Genomic DNA, 14,445 nt, shown 5'->3' on the forward strand with positions numbered 1-14,445 from the left:
TTCTAAATTTTAATTTTAAAGCTTCTATTTTACAAAGTGGATTTTTATCTGATCAGTTTGATATACAAAGAAGTTGCAGAGAAGGTGACCCTGTTTCTCTATATTTATTTATTCAATATGCAGAAATTCCGGCAATTTTAATTGAACAGAATAAGGATATTAAAGGTATTGTGGTATATAACAAAGAACATAAATTATCTCAAAATTCAGATGACACTTTTCTTGCTCTAGATGGTTTACAAAAATCCCTTTTGCTGCTCTTGATACCATTGATTTTTATTCAAAACTTTCAGGATTGAAAATCGACATATCAAAAACTAAAATAGTGTGTATAGTGTGTATTGAATTAAAAAAGTATTCAAAAGAAAATTTCCATCACACAAGGTGGAACTAGAATGGGGAACTTTCAACTTACTAGCAATTCAGTTCTCAGTTCATCTTAAAAAAACTGTTGATATTAATTATGACTTACAACTACCTAAAATCAGAGCTTTGATTAAACAATGGAAGCGAATAATCCTAACTCCAATTGGTCGCATAACTTTTGTTAAGACTCTTATCCTACCTAAGCTTAATCAATTATTTATTCTTTGCCATCTCCTAGAAAACAGTTTTTAGTTGATTTGCATAAAGATATTTTTAAATCTATATGGAAGTCAAAATCGGATAACATAAAGCGATCCCTTGTCACTCAAGACAATCTTTCTTGAGGTTTATAAATGGTTGATGTAGATAATTTTATAATTGCTTTAAAATCTTCTTGGATGAAAAGGTTGACTCAGAAACAAAAGCCATGGATGGATTTTTTTTTTTGCATTGAATGGAAAAGATGTTATTGAGAAGTTATTTCATTTTGGGGATCTGTTTATTTTAGAGCATTTAGTTCCTAAAACCAATGCTTATTGGCAAGATGTATTAAAATCATGGCTGGAAGTCATAAAGTGTTGAAATTATTGTAAATGTGTAAAAACTATTTTTTTTAAATATCCCGGTGTGGTACAATTCTAATATCTTGGTAGTCAAACGGTCTGTATTATCAAAAATTTGTATGACAAAGGTATCAGAGTAATTGGAGATTTTTTAGATAGCGAAGGAAAATTTTTATGCTTTGATTCTTTACAAAAAAGATTTTGCCTCTCACAAACAGATTCAAATAAGCAAATTATGTAATATAATAGTGTTCTTACTACAGTATCAAAATATTTGAAATGTATGTCTATTGACAAATCCTTATCCACAAAATCTTTCAATACACTTATGCCCTTTTATTATGAATTGTTTTTAGTCAGAAAAAATGCACTAAGCCAATTTCCTCTATTTTAAACACAAACAGTGTTAAACCTAGATCTACATCAAAATGGATTTCCATTTTGAGTATCTATGGGCAGTGTAATTTTGAAATACATGATGTTTTTAAAGTTTGTTTTAAAGTGACAAGTGATACAGCTGTTCAATGGCTGCAGTATAGAATACTGCATAGGATTCTTCCTGTAGGTTACTATCTTAAAAAGATTAATATTAAAACTACTGATTTTTGTAACTTTTGTAAGAATGAAAGTGAAACAATCCAACATGTATTTTTATTTTGTAATAATATTTTGGCATTGTGGAGTAGTCTTAGCTAACATAGCTTATATAGAACTACTTCAAAAAGGGTAGGATTTAACATTTATAATGCAATATTAGGAGAGATTCCTTTGTCAAACAAGAGGCCAATGGTTTGAACAAATTTGGATCTACACTATCTGAGGATGCTTCCCTATAAGTTTCAGCTTTACTGGCATAGTGGTTCTTGAGGAGAAGATTTTTAAAGAATTTTCTTATATATTTCTATGTAAAACTTTGATCGCCCATTGTGGCCCTGCCCTACCCCTGGGGGTCATGCTTTGAATAAGCCTGAATATACACGACCTGAGGATGCTTCCCTATAAGTTTCACCTTTTTTGGCACAATGGTTCTTGAGGAGAAGATTTTTAAAACATACCATCAAATTTTCACTTTTTCTGAATAATCTCCCCTTGAATAAAGGTTTGGCCCTTCTTTTGAACAATCTTCAATTCCCTTCACCTAAGGATACTTTGCGCCAAGTTTAGTTGAAATTGGCCGAGTGGTTCTTGAGAAGAAGTCGAAATAGTTAACGACGACAACGACTACGACAATGACGACAGACAACGGACTTTTGATCAGAAAAGCTCACTTGAGCCTTCAGCTCACAAAAGGAGAAGTTCACTTCATTTAATTTCTCCACGTCAAAACCCACAGGCCGTGAAGAGTAAAGGGGTTTGGGAGATAAACAGAAAATTAAATTGTTTTGGTCACACGAACAAAATTTGCCAGATCTTTCAGCCCTTGGCTTGTTTCATTTCCGAAGATTAGAAAAACATCTATCAGAGAGAAAATAAACTGTGTCCCTTGATGGTGGCGCGTATAAAATAAATGATGTCTTAATTATTTACTCCATTTACTTCAAAGCAATTTAGCGTTCAGCAGGATAATAGTTGTGAAGGAGGCAGCACTATTAAGACTAACTATGAAAATATCAATGGAATATAGACGTGCCAAAATCGGAAAGTTCTTCTTTAAATGTATTTATTTTTATAAAGCCGTTTTATTATCATATAACATAATTACTTATTGCAATGATCTAGAATACCCCACTCTGTAATGAATTATGTTTTGTTCCAGTAATAGCCAGTCACTTAATAAATGCATAATATGCGTACTGAATACAGGTCGTAAACAAATTTCAATATCGCAAAGACAAACTCTAGTCACAATTGAAAAATTTAGTTATTTTTTAATCTAAAAAGTCGCATTTTATTAGTTTAAATTTCCAGTCATTTGGCTCATGTCAAAATCTGTTTGACCTTTACAAAAAATTTTATGTTATATCCCTATTAAGTCACACTCTCGATCTGAAGAAAGCGGCAGCACTTTTCAAGTTAAGGAAAATCCTGTATCTATATTTTTATTCATATTCAAACAATGGCTAAGATCTTTTTTAAAGTGTATGCTCTTACAGCAAGGCGATTTAATGTTTCATTCCGATGTTATATATATCAAACTTGTAAACAAAACATGGTGAAATTAATTACACACTTTCTCTCGATAATAATTAAATAATAACACTACACAAATATTTTACATTCATTTGGTATTTACAACCTATCTAAAATATAAAAATTAATATTCCGTATTTTTCACTGTACAAAAATGTTTGATTTGTCCCTCCCAGCACAAAAATACGTCATTTTATTCCAAGTATACTACGATCAGTGATTGTCTTACCGGCCACCAGGAGACGTTGGTTATTTGATATGCAGGTCTAAAGACGAATAATGACCCCCATCGAATAATGACCGGGAGTCATTATTCGACGTAGAAAAATGACCCTTTTGCCCGTAGAAAAAGTGTCACCACCCTAAAAATTTGAAAACCTATTTATTACAGAAATTTATTTTATTTATAAAAAGTACTTAAAACTCATTTTCTCTTAAATACATCTCGAGAAAAATCAGTAAGGATTCCTTTTTGTGGAGAAGATACATTAAGGAATAGGAATACATGAAAAAATTGAACTAAAATTAAATGCACTGATGTAGAAAAAACATTTTCAAAATCGTTGGTATCAAAGTTCCTTTTTGGAGTTATCTTTCCTGTTGCCCGGGACTCAAAAACTTTGGCAAGTCTCCGCATACGTCACCATACTATATTTAGTCATTACTGGCCACTGAACTGGACAAATATAAAATTTAAGAGGAAAACTAGAAACGCACACTATTTTATCAATATTTATAAACACACAATGAGATATTAAGGTATTATTGAAACGCACGAATTAGTGTGCTGATAGTTCAAATATCAAAACAGACTCGGTTGATTAGCCTGAAAGTATAAATAACCTGAACGCACTAGGTCCCTGGAAAAAGTATAAATAACCTGAACATACTAGGTCCCTGGTCTTATCCACCAGTACCTGTTGTTTACGACTTATTATGTAACATAATCCAAGACGTCTGTTGTTCTTTTATTTAAAAAAAAAAACCCTGCACATCCATTTCCATCGGTCATTCCGTGATCATGCCATGTGTTCATTGTTTACAAACGTCAAACGGTGTTAGGCCAAATCGTTCGTGCAAAACCTCGATAAAACCGGAAGTAAAAGTATTTTTTCTCTATATACGTCACAAGTCACATGGTGTGGAGGACCCTTAAAGCTGAAATTTTTAGAGGGCAAAAAAATTAGATAAAGAAGCATATTGGCCAAAATGCTCACCCGAGCTTAATTGGAATAAATTGATGATATATTGATCTCATAACATACGATTATAGCTATATTTGAAGGTCAGTGCAGGGATTTAGAATCGATTTATCGAGCCTAAAGGGTTAGGTAAACATTATTTTTCGATTGTGGAAATCATCGTACTGACAGAAAAAAAAATCAGCAGTATTATATATTATTATATCCTCCGCTTGAAAATAGGGAGTATAGTGATCGAGACGTCCGTCGTCCGTCTGATACACCATGGGGTATCCATCTGTTATCCCCAACTCCTCTTATATATAAAAAGATGTGTTTTTATAAAACAGCTATGCCCCTGTATGGCAACATAGCGAAGATTAAACTTTTCTTAAATGCAATATAAATATAATGGTACCCAAAGAAGGGTCTTCTCACAAGAAATACAATTGCAAAATAGGAAAGCCCTAGCACCATTTGTTCAAAATCAATGGCTAAGGAAAATTTTTGAAAGGTACCTCAAACTCAAAGGTCAAAGGGTCAAAGTTGATGGTTTCTTAAGAAAGGTTTAATGTAACAAGGATTACACTTGTGAAGTATGAGAGTACTAGTATCTACCGTTTAAATGTTAATTAAAAATTTGGCATTTTTTGTAAAATGGGACAAAGTCCAAGGTAAAAGTCAAAAGGTCAAATTTGGTGCTACCCAAAGTAAGGTCTTGTCACAAGGAATATACACATATTGAATATGAAAAGCATAGCTACAATAAATGAAAAGTTATGGTAAAGGTTAAAGTTTTTGCAGAGAAACAGACCGCCAGATAGACAGACAGACAGACATACAGACGGACACGATAAAACTATATACCCCCGAATCTTCGATTACAGGGACATAAAAAGAAATGGTCTTCAATTAACTTTTCATATTATGATACAGTATAAAAAGGAGGTTAAAAAAATGAAAATGTTTTTTTCTGATTTTCATATTAAATTTTCTGAAACTGAGTAAAAGGGTGGAGTAAAACAAGAATGAAGAAATGTAATGAATACTGTGTGCTTAATCCAAAAGTATGTCTACATGTATAGTTTTTGCATTAGAATGTATTTTACACTAGCCCATAGCTTTACAGAGCATGTTTTTAGGTGTTATACCCACTCCCCCCTTACTTATTTAGGATGAAGTCGGTTATCAACAAAAGCAACAAAAAATCTACCCTACCTTTATTTCTCTATAAGGAGGGACTAAAATAAGCTTAGAATAATCTACTATTCTACTAATTTTCAATTGTTACTTTGCCACAATACTTTCAAGTATACCCTTACCAACATTTAAAGTATGCTTCAATCATGGCGAAGTAAATTATGATATGATAGAACTTGTGTGAAGGCTCTACTTCATTTCAATATTTTATCTTTTATCTTATATTTTTGCTTTTCTTTTCTTTTTTTTTTTTATTTTTTTTGGTTTTGATATAGCTTTTTTTTTTGGGGGGGGGGGGGGGGTAAAACTTCCTCCTCTTTCATTGTCAAATAGGATTTGCCAAACTTATACAAGCTAAAAGTTGAAATGAAGGAAAAATTAATTTTTCTATTAAAAAGTATTTGAACCTGACTGTTGCATGGTTTGATTTCTAAAACAAGTGGAATATCATTCTTTAAGGTAATTCCACCCTCCTATGATGTCATAGGTTTTTGCAAAATATTGTAATTAGTTTATATTCATACTTAGTAGAACAATATCTTTTGGAAGAATGCTTTACAATAGGTGTAATAATAAATTTTGTTAAGTAAAAGAATTTTTAAAATGCATTTTTTTTTTAAATCAATTATTCAATCTTTAAAAAATATTGACAAGGGCAATAACTCCTTCTAAGGTATCTTCATTCAAGCGTTTTTGTTTATTGAAATAATGTAAAATAGTTTCCCTGATATTCACAATTCAATATATAAGTAGGAAGTAAATATTTAGGAACATTCAGCATCAGAATTATGCATTATAACCATGTTTTTTTATAATACTGTTTACAAAAGAAAATATGTTGACATACACTTCTGTTTATTTATGTTTCGTATCTTAAATAATATGGTGACCTATACAATTTTTGCAAAAACTGGAAAATTCAAAGTATATTTAATGAAAATAAATGCAGTATTTGTATTTTGAACCATTAAAATTGTGAGGGTGGAAACACCTTAAGCAAACACTATAAGGAGGAATATTAAAAAGAAATTTTATTACTTGACAATTAAAGGAAGGATATGGAGATAACGAACAGTATTCAATCTCAACGTCCATTAAACAATATACAAAATAAGAGCAGAGCAAACACGGACCTCCGAAACATCAGAGGTGGGATCAGGTGCCATGGAGGAGTGAGCATCCCCTGCCCACCGGTCACACCCACCGTGTGCTCCTTGTCATGATCAGGAAATAACGGGAAAAATCAATAATTTGTCCGTTACTAAAGGACCAATCCTCGGACCCTCTGCTTCCACTGAATTATAGAGGAATAAGCCTTCTCTCTGTTGTAACTAAAATTTACAGTTCTATTCTGAACAAAAGGCTGGTGGCTTACTTTGACGATAACGATCTTTTAGTCGACGAGCAAAACGGATTCCGGTGTGAAAGATCCTGCTTAGATCATGTATTTACGCTAAATAGCATAATCAAAAACAGAAATTCTACGTTTGCTACTTTCATTGACTTAAAAAAAGCATTTGATATGGTGGATAGAGAGTTGCTGGAATACAGATTACTTATAAATGGAGTGGACGGGCATTTCTATCAAGCGGTGAAATCGTTATATCAGAAAACTGAGTCCTGTGTTCGTTTGGGTAGCCATTACACCGACTGGTTTGGATGTACATCGGGAGTTAGACAGGGAGATAATCTCTCCCCAACGTTGTTCGCTCTGTTCATCAACGATCTCGCTATACAAGTAAAAAACTTAAACAATGGAATTGAATTTGGTGACAACAAATTAAACATCCTTCTATACGCAGATGATATAGCGTTGATTGCGCAGAACGAGGCTGACATGGACGCACTTCTTGATGTTGTCTCCAACTGGTGCAAGAAATGGAGATTGTGTATAAACCCGACAAAATCTAAAGTAGTACACTTCCGTAAAAAACAGAGGAAAAGAAGTGACCATTTATTTATCTTAGGAGAAGATCGCATTGAGTAATCATCATCCTATAAGTATCCTGGTGTTTTGTTTGACGAATTTACCACATTTAAGGACAACGCAGAAAATCTTGCAAAATCGGGTGGGCGCGCACTAGGAGCTATTACATACAAAATACATTCGAATAAATCAATAGGATTCAAAACATACGAAAAAATGTATATGAGCGGAGTGGCACCTATTTTGGATTACTGTAGTGGAGTTTGGGGTTACGACAGACATCATAATATTGAATCTGTACAGCATCGTGCATTGCGATACTTCCTGGGTGTGCATAGATTTACGCCAATACTAGCAATTCAAGGAGAAGTTGGTTGGCTTCCTTCTTTTTATCGACATAAAGTAAATATTATACGTCTTTGGAATCGACTCGTTACAATGCCGGACGACAGACTACGAAAAAAATATTCTTGTGGGACTTGGAACAATCTTTATCAAACAACAGAAACTGGTCGCATACAGCCAAACTCCTTTTTGAATCTCTTGATATGTCTACCTTTTTCCAAAATCAAATGGCCTGCAACTTAACCATAGTAGAAGAAAAACTACGTCAAAAATTTCTAAACGCATGGAATGCAGATCTCCAAAACGTCCCAAAACTTAGAACCTATCGAGCCGTAAAATCTGATTTTCAAACCGAGAAATATGTAATAATGGATATCCCAAAATGCCATCGTTCTATACTTGCCTCAATTTAGATGCGGTGTCTTACCTATAAGGATAGAAACAGGACGGTATAAGGGGGAGGCTTTAGCAGACAGACTCTGTACTCTATGTTTATCAAATAGTGTAGAAGATGAATGTCACTTTTTGCTTCATTGTACATTATATTCAAATCTAAGAGCAATCTTTTTTACCAGTATTGAATTTAATCCAACTTTATTTGATAATGATATGTCAGATTTAGACAAAACAAAATTTCTTTTATTAAATATCCCAAGGCAGATCGGAAAATTCATATATTCAGCATATACTTACAGACAATCTATTATTTATAGCAAACGCAATGCGTAATATCTTTGTATTATTGAGTGTTATATTGTTAAAGTGACATATAGGCCCGATGGGCCGGGTGTTTCAATTATTAATATTTGTATATTTGTTGACAACTGATGTAATTGTATATAACACCTGTCACTATAATAAACCATTTACTTACTTACTTACTTATATCATTCTTATCAAAAAGTAACAAATAAGAATAATTATATCATTAATTTTCAGATAATGATACTTGGACAGATATTACTTCTTTTTACTTTCTTGATCAACCAGGAGAGCGGTGTTGTAAGTATTTTGGTTTTTCCTAAATAAGGGATTTTATTTCAGAGGTGATTGTCTTTTTGATTTTATCTCATTCTGTCTTACATTAAAATGATTGATATTTATATTATGATATGATATCTGCGATCTAGACTATACTGTACTTAAAACCCCATATGAAAATTCAACAGACTGGATGTTATTTCAAATATATTTGTATTCTCTTAAAGGTCACATATCCCTTTGAAAAACCAGAAATATGCACTGTTGACGCCTGCCCAAACAACCGGACAGAATGGGAGTCAGCTTCAAGGCGACTTAATTGTTCAATCCATTCTACTGACTTTAAAAATAGATACCACTGTGTGGCTACAAGAGACCTAACACAACTTGTTGAGTTCTGTTATCCACATACCAGGAGCATATTTGGAAAAGGTTTGTACCTCCTCATAATTAAAAGATATTTTCAATATATATATATAGTGATTATATAGTGCAAAAATTAATGCTTACAAGTAAATAGATTAACTCTTAAAATAAAGAGATATAATGTATCTTTATTCAGTACAGTCTATATTCAAAAACGTTCTTTTAAAAAAATGTGGATATCTCAGTATGAGACTTAATCAATAACTTTTTACGTTCTTTGTGAACGTAACATACATGTATAAAGAATGACAAAAGAATGTCAATAGCATTTTATTTTGCATAACATAGATTTGTGTGTTATATTTGAACCACCATCCACACTGGACAGTTATACCTGTCTTCATTTCACCAAGGGATGCCCTGATGCACATTATTTCACTGACCAATTATATCAATGTAAGCGACTTCATTGTGATCTAAATTTTTGACTTCTTAAATCATCATTCAAATAATTTTCTTAAACGCTTACAGATATTAAGCTGCTTTTTCTTGATGCATTACAGATGAAGTATGCATTATAAATGTTCCGCTTAAATGATTTTTTACGGAATTACATTGACTTTAATTTTTAATGGGAACCAGATAGAACTTGGATGTAGATGAAAAGTATTGCTGATACAATTCTCCCAGAATACTTGTTCTTTTCACAGATCCAAATTGTATCAGGATTGAACCTACTATGAAGTGTTTCAGTGTTGATGAATTGTGTTTGAAGAGGAAAGGGTAATCAAGTAAACATCTGTATATAAGTAAAAAGCGAAATGGAGCACGATATTTGTAACAAATACTCATGATTATGTTGGCTAAAATTGCTTTAATTTTCAGAACTACGATGGGAAATAAAAATGGGTCCTCAAGCCAGACATTTACAGAACAAAATGCCACTATACAAGCACAAGAAAAGAAGAATTCGATACCAATACTAGTTCCTACGTTCACTGTACTGGGGAGTCTTTTTGGAATTGTAGTATTTGCTATGATTTTGTTCAAAAAGAATCAGTTCCCAAGGTTTTTTAACAGAAGACACCAAGATAATGGTACTAAAAATGTGGAAAAAATTACTTTTAGATTCAGTGCGAAGTAAATATATATATATATATATAATTTAAGAAAAATCCAGTGTTTTGGTACAGTAAATATATCCAATGAAAAAAGTCAGAAATCACAAATCTCGAAAATCATTTTTACTGTTAGCGCTTTCTGCCTAATGGCTCTTCAGACAGTAAAAAGTTAACTTTTTACTGTCTGAAGAGCCATTAGGCAGAAAGCGCTAACAGTAAAAATGATTTTCGAGATTTGTGATTTCTGACTTTTTTCATTGGATATATATATATATATATATATATATATATATATATATATATATATATATATATATATATATATATATATATATATATATATATATATTAGCTTATTTTAAAATAAAATTTAAAAATATATATATAAAGTGAAGCTACGTATGATAGGGAGACTGATTGGAAAGATCATTTAAACATCATACAATAATTAATTTCATTAAATACCAGATCAAAGTAAAAAATACACACCGAAGAACATGGAGTCAATATCATTAATTGAAGAACGCAACGAAAACAAACGAGAGTGTAAAGACATACCAGTTGAACCTTACAAAATTGAACAAAAAAGAAGGGGAGAACCTTGCAGCATTGAAGAGAAAATACCACTGCTACCTGGTGATTATAATTTATAATTTATTTATATTATTTATCTTAACATTATAAGAATACGTATGAGTATTTTTAGTTAGTTAAAAATAAAAGATTGATTTCATTTGCTTATGTAGAGAAGTAATGTACTAAAAACGTATATTTCAGATGATAAGCTTACGATTTCAAACTGAACAAAAGTAAAAATAGAATGACTGTTGCATTCATTTAGACAACACATTATCAATTCGAATTAATTTTAAAAATACTATTTTCATCAAATGGTGTTTGAATCATAGCTCACAAAAAACGAAGATAACGGATAATGATCGATCTCAAAAAGTCTACATAGAAAACTACAAATTTTGTAAGCATAAAATAAAACAAGGAGCACTGGAAACAACATAAGTAGTCATTTTAAGGGTAGACGGGACACATGTCACATGACTAAAAAGACATATAACGTCATAATCGGTGATGATATAAATGTTAAATGTTGTTAAAATCAACAGGTCTTGTGTGATTTTATTCTAAATTCTAAAATTGTTTTTTAAACATTTAACATTAGAAAATTATTATTAATAAAATTTTTAAAGATCTTGCCATCATTTAGATATTGTGAAGTTGCCCAATCCACGGATTTGTTTCTCTTTATCCTGCAGTCTGACGTCAGTGACGTCATAGACGTAGTGTTTGAATTCTCAGTGCAGCAAGATCAAGTACACACACCCGTCATGATCCGTTTTATTTCATAATAAACAGGTCAAAGTCAATGTATCATGATAAATTTCTGAAGCAGATTTTTTTAAAATTAATATTTATCGTGTTTAGTAGCAGAGATTCTTTCTATTTAGATAATTTTGAATGTTTATGTTTTTGTGTGACGTTACAATTGATTTCCTGCACTCGGAAAAGACGTACGTGAAGCGTTTATATCATGCTTACGTCTAATCCAATGATGTCCTGTGCGATATTGAGGTAAGCTTCACCCTGTGATATTTATGCAGTAAATTATCACGATGAAGGACTGACATTCAATCGTAAATTTCGAAATATTTATTGACAGAATTTTTTCAAAATGAGGTTTTTGTCGTTGAAGCTGCCTTGAAAAATGCAGAAATTATCCTACCCAAATACTATATAAAATTAAAACAATTGCTCTCAGATAATTTAAACTAATATAAAAAATACGAAAAAAATTCATTGACAGGATTTTTTTCGGCTAAAGGTCCTGTTCCTCCTTAAATGTAGAATAGAAACAAGGGTATAACAATAAACATGAAACTTTCAGCCAAAATTCAAATAATGATAGGTTGTTTTTTTTAAGAAAGTCATGAGAACAACCATAAAATTTACGAAATTCTGTTTTGACGAGCTTGTTAATTTTCTTTCTGTGATACAATTTAGTAATTAGATTGCCATTTCCATCTTTAATTAGTACAGCGTCCAAATATGGGAGGCAAAGTAAAACCTTTTATTCTTAAATTATTGAAGTACATTGGGAAGACTAAATATTGTCACTGAATACATTGTTGTCTGAATGAAGAGTTGAAGATCAAAACAAGTGTTTTGGCATCTCAGAAAGAAGTTCTCTATAAATTCGGCTTCTTAGGAATACAAAAAGCTGACTTGTGTAAAAGCACAAATTCTGCTAATTGCAATGAATTCAAATAATGTGTTCTCCATACAAAGACTACTTAAATATTTCAAAGAGGAAATTCATCATTCTTTAAACATCAAGTATAGTCTACTTTTGTGTAGAATCAGAGTGATTATAAACTCTGATTATAAACAAAGTATTTCTGTTGAAGACCAATTGCATAATACGAAAGTTTCTGTCTTCTATTTCTTTCGCAGTTATGATAAGGCTGTCCGAAGGTTTAAAATGTCTTAAAAATATATACTTTATTTTGAGCTAGATTTTGATTTCAATATGTGATCCTTGTTTGAAATTGCAGTCTTCTTGAGATAACAGTTTAATCAGGTATTATAATAAAGCATTTCTGTGATGTCAGATGATTGTGTTGATCACGTGACGGACATTTTTGATATTCTTAAATGTTGCACACAAATCGCTTCGGCACAAGTGCAAAACAGATTTATTGTGCAAAGTTTGTTACATAGATCGATTCATCGTGATCCCTGCTACATAAAAAGTGTTGGGGGCAGATTTAATATTTACTTCTGAAGAAAATATTTTACGATAAATTAAAATTACCAACGTAAGAAGGGGTATTTTCCACTCTTCATCGTGATTTATACATAAACGGATAAACTACATATGATCCCCCAGCAAAATTCAGTTAGAAGACATACTTCTCTTTTAGATTCACGCAGAATATCTGAAATTTATCATTGTCTTTCACTTGTGCCAGTCCAATATAAACATGATTCATAAATTTTAACTCTGTCTACGGAAGTGTAAGGGGAGCGTTTCAAACATTATTTTTTGCTATTGCTTGAATATATGCATATCGGACAAGCAAAAGGAATAGAGATATTTAATTATCAAATGTTAAACATTATAACAGCACACACGAGCTTAAAAAAACAAACCTTACTCTTGAATTAAACACAAATCCCCATAATAAATTTACACGCCGTGTAAAAATTATGACACTTTCCCCGTCATGTCAGCTCAAGTATGCAGTGACTTGACGTCATATTCTATTATGACGTCATATCTAGGTAGTTCAGAGAAGTAACTACAGTTTGAAGAGCTTGATATTTTACGGGCAGCCTTATCCTAGCTGCGTTTAAAAAACTGTCTTTGATATCAAATTCGTATCTTCGTATCTTTATTATAATTTATTATTAAGGGGTGGTTGTAAAATTTGTAGAGTCAATTGCAAAAGAAAAAATGGTGATGGTAAACTTCTAAACCTCCTTTTGGATTTTTTTAGTAAGGGGTAGAGAAAGGAGCTTTGTAAAAAAGATGATGGGCCCGACAATACATCTTTAATTTGTTTTAAAGAGAAGTTTATAAAGTTTAGAAATACTGTGTAGTTGTAGCTGAGGATGAATGTGATGAATGAAATATCAAAAGTATTAAACACTGCGATTTTGAAAAAAAATTATCCTTGAAAATTACCTAGGAGTAAATGTTTGTTTTCTTGACGAAAACATAATTCGAAATTCTTCTTAAATACACCTTCAAAATTCATCAGCAAATTCATCTAAATGTTTAAATTACAGGATTTTCAAATACAACTTATGCCTAGAATTGAATTCTGAAAAGACTTAAGAATTGTATTAACAAGATTTAGAACTTGTAACCACAAATATCCAGTCAAAACTGGTAGATGGACCAATACTTACATATCTTTAAGAATATGTAATTTACGTAACAAATATAATTTCGGTATTGAATTTCATTATGTCATGGAATGTTCCTATTTTTTTGTTTTTACGTGTAAAACTTATTATGTAAAAATAATAAGTGATTGCGCCAATGACAAAAGGGTCCTTATGGCATTTTTGCTAAAACAGAGAAATAACGTCATAAAGATGTGACGTTGCAGACTGACGGTGAACTTCGACGCAGATTTTTTTTAACCACATGTTTTGACGTTTGACGCATCCAGAGTTTTTATCGCTGTTTCAAACATGTGGAATTAATTTTCATTTAAAAATTAATTTAATCAATATCTGAATTT

The sequence above is a fragment of the Saccostrea cucullata genome, unplaced genomic scaffold (genome assembly GCF_032062105.1).
Source record: "Saccostrea cucullata isolate Sc308-1 unplaced genomic scaffold, CSIRO_AGI_Scuc_v1 ctg3497, whole genome shotgun sequence".
NCBI classification, from domain to species: domain Eukaryota; kingdom Metazoa; phylum Mollusca; class Bivalvia; order Ostreida; family Ostreidae; genus Saccostrea; species Saccostrea cuccullata.